General features: G+C 30.9%; 1 long non-coding RNA gene across 1 annotated transcript; it reads left to right on the top strand.

Moving 5' to 3' along the window:
- Positions 1–1,555: 1,555 nt before the first annotated feature.
- On the top strand, positions 1,556–7,962 carry LOC144998290 (uncharacterized). Its single transcript, XR_013660230.1, has 3 exons — positions 1,556–1,579; positions 6,317–6,368; positions 6,568–7,962. It is a non-coding gene; the product is annotated as an uncharacterized LOC144998290 (long non-coding RNA).
- Positions 7,963–9,216: the final 1,254 nt, after the last annotated feature.

The following is a 9,216-nucleotide window of genomic DNA, read 5'->3' as shown; positions in this document are numbered from 1 at the left end:
GTGGTTGTTGCAGTCATATGGTGGTCATAGAGAAAGATTGTTTAATGTTGCGTTTAATGCAAAGATGCAAACATTACTTAAAAGTAACTATTTTTAAAAAAAAATTCAGCACAAGGGAGCGGGTCTTTTAGCTTTCCGTACTTTAAAGAATATATTTTGTCTGATATTATATCTTTCAAGCAAGAATGCATCTCCTATGCTATGTGGGACAAATTGGTAAAGACAAACTTGCTTTAATGGTTTCAGATGCATCACCCTTGTCTCCTGATGTCATGGAACTTACTTCCATTTATTTGTGTCTTATATCACCCTCGTTTCATTTCTTTTTATTACAGCATTGTTGTAATAGCAACTTTTTCATTTATCTTTTTTTCATGCAACAAAAGGACAAGTGGCTTTGGTATGGTCATTTCTGTTATGCTTTGCCCTGTTTCAAAGGTTTTGTTCAGATTCTTCCATGTTTTGTAAATTATGGATTTTGATTTTTGGTCATATTGAAGATGTTTTGGCTTCCTATATATGAAAGTTTGATCATGGCATTCATGTACTTTTTTTTTTAACATCTAACAGTTGCAAATTTTACTAGACAAGAAACTATATATACATGACTTTGCCCCTACAGGTTATAAAAATTGTGAATGTTGTATGCATCAGATGTTTGACAACCAAATGCCAAGGTATACATTTATCTGTTTAGATGCTCACAACATTCATCACATGTTACAATAATCAAGTAACTTGTTTACTAGCCAATTTAGCCATTTAATGTTAGTAGGTTTTTCTGAGAAATGTTTTTTTTTTTTTTTTTTTTCAATTAAGTAGGTGACAAAGGAGCTTTTCACCTACTTTTGCACTTATACTGCATACAAGTTACACATAGTTGTAAGATTTAAAATTTTATCATTTTAACAGTATTTATTTACTTTCCCATGCAGCTTATCAACCTGATTTTGTATCAACATGGTTCCAGTTTTTTAATTCAGAACTTGAACTTGCAGACAGCATATGTGTATGTGTATCCCATTTAAGTTAGTTACATGTAAGTCTTTGATTATAATGAATGTGCAGGCCTTTTTGTTGTTTCTTCAGCTGACATGGATCCTAGGTATCAACATGTTTCTGGATCTTTTTTTTTCTTCTTCTGGTCTACAATAACATGCGATACAGAGCAACTTAAGATAAAGGTATGCTCTGTAAATGAGGTTTTATATAAATCCATCACGCTCTCCAAACACCCCTGTAACTCAAACAAATTATATCAATCCTTGGAGAAACAAAATGACAAGACAAGAAGTTATATTGTTTAAGAATGTATTTCAGATTCAATCAGCCTTCTTATGAATAACCAATTTTATCAGATCACAATGTTCCAGTCAAATCTCTTTTTGTGGGTATGTGATCATGGAAGACTCTGGTACCTATTTTTTTTCTTGTTTCTCTTTCATTGATTTGCATTTTACTAATAAATCAAACATATTGCTAAATTACTAATATGTGTTTATTTGATAGGATAACTGGAGCAGTCAAGAAGAGCATATAGAAAAAAAAAAAAAACTAAATGACCATAAATGATGCCAAGGTAAGAAACCAAATTGTACATTTAATTTTTTTTTTTTTTTTTTTTTAATTAACACATTGCATTTTGAAAAATCTAACCTACTAAGACTTGTATTTTGAAAATCTGAACTTGTTTCATTTTGGTTAACATTTACTGCATTTTATATTCAAAATATTTTGAACATTGTACTTTCAATTTTTTTTTTTTTTTTTTTTCTAATTAAGACAGTGCACTTTGGAAATTTAACATACTTAGATATTATACTTTGAAGATCTAAACAATTATCACAAACCTCAAGGATAATGTGACAATTCATCCAACTCAATATGCCACAGAGAGGATCAAACTAGGCTTTTACTATTTATGGAAATGACCTATTCCTCTGAAGTATAATTTTAGTTTTTTGTAATGTATGTATGTATGTTCTATTAGATTGTTTATTATTATAGTAAGATAATACTTTCTGTGGATACCTTATAAAAGCTAAAGCTCAAATTCATGGCTGTCTGAGAAAGGTTAGTTTTGTCCTTTAAGTTACAGTCTTTTGTGCTATAATTTGATCTTGTTTTCATTGTTATTAACATCTATGAGGTTTTCATATGCATTTGTTTATGCCATAAGGCAAAATATATTTCTCTTTTGACCCTTGGTTGGTGATTGTATTGCAAAGTTAGGTCTTAATGAACTAGCTAATTATCAAAGTTTTGATATTATACACTGAATGGGTTGAAATTACGTTATTACCCTCTTTGGACGCAGGTGGTATACTTTTGTTGGAGGTTTGATGTGGGAAGTAAACATGTGTTGGAAAGTGTGGTTTGTAGTCATCAATTAAAGCCAATGCAAAAACTTTGTTGCATTTGTAGGATGGAATTAAGCACAACAATTATTTTAACAAATGTGTAACTACTCTTTTTTAATTGTTTTACAGTCTCTTGAAGACAATCCATGTTATCTGGTTTCATCAGCAGAAGAGGCTTGCTTATAATGCACAGGTAGTCTGATTGCATCTGTTTTTGTTGTTCATTTTGTAAACTGTTTTTGTTCCATTTTCCAGTTAGTGTTTCAGTAGCATGCTTTTTAAGAAAATAAACATTTTAGGGATCATGGTGTTAGAAACATTGTAATATTCAAAAATCTACTATGTCTTGTTATCACATTAACAGACATTAACATCCCCAATAACATGAGTTTCTTTGATTTGAGTTAATCTTCATGCTTTTTAATTATTTTAGGGATTTTCTTAAAGTGCAAGTTACATTTAGTGCTAAATGCAATATCCTAATAAGAAAAAAGCTAACTGTTACTATTTATTTTAGCCAAACCAATTATGTTAAGAAATTATTGATTTCATCTCATTCTTTCTGGTGGTGATTATTGTTACTGGATCAAATGTTAATACTTTAATACATAAGTTTATTCTACTATTAGTACTTAATGGATATTTTTCATTACTGAATATCAATGATTTTGTAAAAGTATTTAAGTAACGATATATGAATGATTTATCTATCTTTTTTTAGTAATATTTAAAATTTGGCCCATGAGTGTAGCTGAATTTTTAAAATTTGATCCTTTATGAGGTTTGTAATTTTTTGATCTTTGTTTTTAGTAAAATGACATAAGTTTGAGACCAAAATTGCAGAAATCAGATAAGGAATTTCAGGTGTGTCAACCTTGTATTTTGGTACAATTTACTCATTTACCCTTTTGGCTAGTTTTAAGTTAATCTGTTAATGACTTGTAATTCTAGGTTTGGGCATTATTCATGGGATCTTATTCATATGATTCAACATACACAGAGAGGAGAGGCAGTATGTTGTCTTACTTAACATCAGAGTACATGACTATCAAAAACCAGTGACATCTAAATGTATTTCCAGAAATGCCCCTATGATCCTAAAAGTCATGCTAGTGTATTATCTCCAGGAAATGATGGGATTAACATACTTTATGACATTGCTATAACTGGGTAGATTTTTTCAAGCACAATTCTATAACTGGGGTCATAAGTAAGGTTAGCTTGAATCTTAATCAAATTATCATTTCTGCTTTCATTACTGATTTGTTTGCTATATGAATCGGTGCTTTTTAGGGAAGTGACAATCATCACCCTTTTTGTCCATCAAAATCAGATGATGTTACAATATGTTATACAATATGTTGAATCTTTTTTCTTAATATAAGTGGAACTTATTCCTTTTTTTACATAGTTAGGGGACTATACTTTTCCATGGAAACCCGATTGTAAATGCTTTTTTTTCTAGTGGAAGTCTTGAAATTAAGTATATGCTAATTGTTTCAACATTGTTTTGTTGTAATATAATATTGCCCATGCTTATTTCAGTTATATGTATCTTATCTTCCTTTAGCACACATGTATGAAAGGTCCAACCATAACATATTGGCGTACTATGGTGGCTCAGCTGGATTTTATCAAAGAGTAAGAAACAAAAATGTTATGTTTTTTCCGAATTAAGTTCATGATAATGATTTTTTTTATTCTACTTAATCACATAATGCCAAAACTGATGTTTCTGTATTACTTCATTCGTGTAGGATAACTTGAAGTTGTTGGGATGACATGGCATAACTGAGACCTTACGCCTAGTAATTCCCTACAAAAGATTCTTGTTATTTGGTTGATCCTTTTATTTTTTATTTTTTTTAAAATGTGCTTTTATTTAGCGAATTAGCACATCATGGAAGGGAAATGCCACATGGTGTGGTCTTTTGTGGGTTGAAATATTAAAAACAAGTGGTCAATATAAAGAGGATGTCAGGTTTTACCTTTGTATAACTAATGAGGTAACAATTAATTCTCTTTTGTGATTAAAAATATTATGTATGAGAAAATTGTTAAAAAAATCATTTTTCATTATTGATAATTATCATTATTGAATAACAATGTTTTTGTAACAGAAAATAAATACAATATATAAATGATTTATCTATCTTTTTTTTAGTATTTTTTAAATTTTGGTCCCTGAGTGTAGCTGTTTTTTTTTTTTTTTTTTTTTTGGGTACTTACAATATGCAAGTTTTTCAATATAAAAACTTGACATAAATTGTCTTTGTTTATGCTGCAAATGTATCAAACTACAGTTAATGTCAATCAGGTTCTGATGATGTGTATCACTCTTCTGTAGAAGCCAGATTTTGTGTGCCACACAGACATTGCATATTGTAAGTTTCAAATGGTTAAATTTTTTATTAGTTGCTATTCAATCAATTTGACATTTCAGTTTCTGATCTTTTTGTCACAGATAACTATTATGCATCCACCCTTGCAATTCACCTATCAGAGACAAAAGGCACAAAAAGATAAAGATTCCAATGGGACAAAATGCCAATTGTTTCACATGCTCCAACCAGATGTTATTGGTGTACTATGGTGCCTTAGTTGGATTTTATCAAGGAGTAAGAAACTCAAATTTCATCTTCTGTCTGAATTAAGTTCATGATAATGATTTCCTTATTGTACCTAATCACATCATGCATACAAAACTGATGTTTCTTTTTGACTTAATAGGCAATGTGTTTTCATTCATGTTTGAAATTGTTGGATGAGATGATGGTGGAATTGAGTGAGACCTATTATGTTCTGAAGTGTTCCATGATTATGTAACAGAGTATATGATACGATGGGTATGATAAATTTATGTATTTTTTAATTTTTATGGCTTATTGATGCTCAATTAGGTTTGTGGTTGTTGCAGTGTTATGAATCCAGATGACTAGTCATATGGTGGTCATAGAGAAAGATTGTTTAATCTTGCATTTAATGCGAAGATGCAAACATTACTTAAAGATAACTATTTATAAAAAAAAATCAGCACAAGGGAGCCTTTTAGCATTCCTTACTTTAAAGAATATAATTTGTCTGATATTATATCTTTCAATTAAGTAGGTGACAAATGAGCTTTTCACCTAGTTACACACAGTTGTAAAAGTTTAAAATTTATCATTTTAACAGTATTTATTCACTTTCCCATGCAGCTTCTCAACCTGATTTTGTATCAACATGGTTCCTGTTTTCCAATAAAGAACATGAACTTGTATGGAGTATATGTGTATGTGTATCCTTTTTAGACCATGAAGCCTTTGATCATCATGTAAGTTTTTAAAGCTTTATTCTCCCATTTAAGTTACATGGCTTTAGTTATAATGAATGTGCAGGCCTTTTGGTTGTTTCTTCAAATGACTAAGATCCTAGCAACAAGTTTGTGGATCTTTTTTTTTTCTTTTTTTGGTCCACAATAACCCAAATGGATCATCAGAGAGGTTTTTTCACTCCCTAATTATACATGGGGTTAATTGTGGGGATTATGTTTTGAAGGACACGAAGGTTAGGAATTGATATTAGTTTGTTTCAGTTATCAAATCGAGAGACATTTGCCTAACTCTAGAGTTGATATTAGTTTTTAACTTTTTTTATCAACTCTAGATTTCATATTCTTAATGTAAAACCCTCTTCTTTTGCTCTACATTTCACACCATTTTTGTGTGCCAGAGACATTCCTTATTGTAAGTTTCCACCCATTTTTCAAACGCTTAAATTTGTGATATTAGTTGCTGCTAATCAATCACTTTGACATTTCAATTGCTGATGAGCTTTTTGTCAGAGATTCCTTCTGTGGGTTAAAGGTTGTATCATTTTCTTAAACATCTATCTCCAATAACATGAGTTTCTTTGATTTGAGTTTTTAATCTTTCGTGATTTCTACTGATTGATAATACTTCTTTTTGACTTAATAGACATGGATACCTTAAAAAAGCTAAAGCTCAAATCCGTGGTTGTCTGAGAAAGGTTAGTTTTGTCCTTTAAGTTACAGTCTTTTGTGCTATAATTTGATCCTGTTTTCATTGTTATTAACATCTATGAGGTTTTCATATGCATTTGTTTATGCCATAAGGCAAAATATATTTCTCTTTTGACCCTTGGTTGGTGATTGTATTGCAAAGTTAGTTCTTAACGAACTAACTAATTTTCAAAGGTTTGGACGCAGGTGGTATACTTTTGTTGGAGGTTTGATGTGGGAAGTAAACACGTGTTGGAAATTGTGGTTTGTAGTCATCAGAGTACATGACTATCAAAAACCAGTGACATCTAAATCTCTATTTTGCCCTCCATATTATATTTATTGCAATTTCATGTTGCAGAGTACTTACCAGGAAAATGATATTTTTTGGATACCCCAAGTGACAGACAATAGTATTACTCCTTGAATTATTATCTTGGTTATTGCCGGGTAACATGCCACTACTATTTATAGAGTAAATTACAATTTCATCCTTTTGATATTTCAAAAGTTATGGTTTTCATCTAGATATATTTCATTTGTTGCACAAGTGGTCGAAAAAGTAAGGTCTGTCCCTGGTACTGAACTGCTGATGGTGTTAGAAAATGTCTGTGAAGTCCAAGTGAAATGACTACTTTGTCCTCGTCTTTTTCTCCTTCATCATCTAAACCTAAAATACCTCACTCAAATCAACCAAAACCCAAAATTAAACTACAACTAAAACTAAATTAAGATCCAAGGTGCCAACAAATTGAAAAAAAAAAAACATGAACAAAAAACTAAAAAGATTAGTAAGTTGGATTTTTTTTTTTTGAGTAGATGATGATAAGGACAAAAAAGTCAGAAGAAATACAACATATCGAGCATCCTATCAACTCATCAAAATTGAACCTTTGTTTTCTTTCATGTTTGTTCCTTGCTCTCCCTGAACTTGATGAGTTGATCAACAAGCAAAAAAAAATATAAGATGTTTAAATACTACAACACTTTTCATGAAAGCTACAATATTTCCCTTTTAGAAAAGTTTAAACTTTAAAAGTACCTATTTGTCCACTGATTTTTAGCCTAGACAACATTTCCGTGAGTTTTACATACTTCACTGCTTCTAAAAAGTTTTTAACATCTTAAATTATGGTACAAAGACTCGTTTACTTTTGCTTTTTACTATTGATTTGCATGAAACACTCATGGGTTAGTTTTGTTGGTGTAAGTAGTGGGAGTGATCTTGCAGCATCCATACGATGAACTTGGAACAAGAGGACTAGAGAAAAAGAGTTGTTTGTTGAGAATGTTAATCATCATTGATGGTTTATGTTAATAGCTTTTTGAAAGTTTAATAATAATGACTTGTATGTAGGATACTATGGTAAACAAATAAGTGTAAGTAGTTTGCTATTTATTGCAATTGTTGTTAATCATGAACAATAAGATTCACATGCTTTCAAGTTTGAAGTTTGAACTACTAGGTTGTAGCAACATACAAAGGATTCAAGGACTGTTTATGATTTCCATGAGTACTTGAATCTTAAAATATGTATTTCAATTACTAATATGTGTTTATTTGATAGGATAACTGGAGCAGTCAAGAAGAGCATATAGAAAAAAAAAAAAAAAAAACTAAATAACCATATATGATGCCAAGGTAAGAAACCAAATTCTACTTCGCTGATTACTTAACATACATCTAAGATGTCTAATAAAAAAATATCTAATATTAAATGGTAAATGGAATCAAAAGTTGTTAACATCTTGAATTATGGTACAAAAAATCGTTTACTTTTTGATTTTTACGATTGATTTGCATGAAAAGTTATGTAGTGGGAGTGATCTTGCAGCATCCATACGATGAAATTGGAAGACAAGGACTAGACAAAAAGAGTTGTTTGTTGAGAATGTTAATCATTATGGATTGTTTATGTTAATGGCTTGTTGAAAGTTTAATAATAATGACTTGTATGTAGGATACTATAGTAAACAAATAAATGTAAGTAGGTTTCTATTTATTACAATTGTTCTTAATCATGAACAACAAGATTCACATACATGCTTTGAACTGCTAGGTTGTAGCTGTTTATGGTTTCCATGAGTACTTGAACCTGTTTGACAAGTGGTTACCTTCTTTTTTTCAGTTTTGTCAATCAATATTGACATAGATGAAGAGATGATGAGATAGATGATAGCTTATGAAGTTGAATCTTTTATTAGATAAACTTAAGGTTCTTCACTTGTCTGAATTGTTAGTATCTCTCATCTTCTTGTTTGATTAGTTCTTGTAGTATTTCCTAAGGATTTAAAAGTTAAAAAACAACATATTTGACATTGAAGGTCCAAATTTTCAGCCCATGAACTTTGAGCTTTGATCCTTTAAGATGGGGGTATACTTAAGTTTGAGGTTTGAGTATATATTGAGACATCTATACGAAATAGGACCACAACGCATCCAAACACCAAAAGACCATAAATGACAACAAACTTTATACAGTGGATCCTTAGCCGACACCATTCACAGACTGCCAAACGCCGTGCATTAACCATTTTAATTAATGCATCGCCACCGTGATTCTTTAGAACCCGACTCGACCTTCCTCATGGATTGGACTGCAATTATGGGTGAGTATCAGAACCAGGTATTCGGTACAAGAACTGGAATCGCCGGTTCCGGAACCATAACTGTCTTAAGTGGTTCCCGTTTTTTTTTGTTTTTTTTTTTTTTCGGAACTGCTACCCGTTGGGTACCCGCCGAAATCGGTTTATTTATATCATAAATTCAAAATTAATGTTATGTAAGTGAGAAGCCAAAATATACTGAAATCGACCAGCTGCAACAAAGTAATGACTTGTTTCTTATTTGAATGG

Source organism: Lactuca saligna, chromosome 5 (assembly GCF_052625555.1).
Source record: "Lactuca saligna cultivar CGN05327 chromosome 5, ASM5262555v1, whole genome shotgun sequence".
NCBI classification, from domain to species: domain Eukaryota; kingdom Viridiplantae; phylum Streptophyta; class Magnoliopsida; order Asterales; family Asteraceae; genus Lactuca; species Lactuca saligna.
Note: the sequence above shows the minus strand (reverse complement) of the source record. Positions and strands in the feature narration are given on the sequence as shown.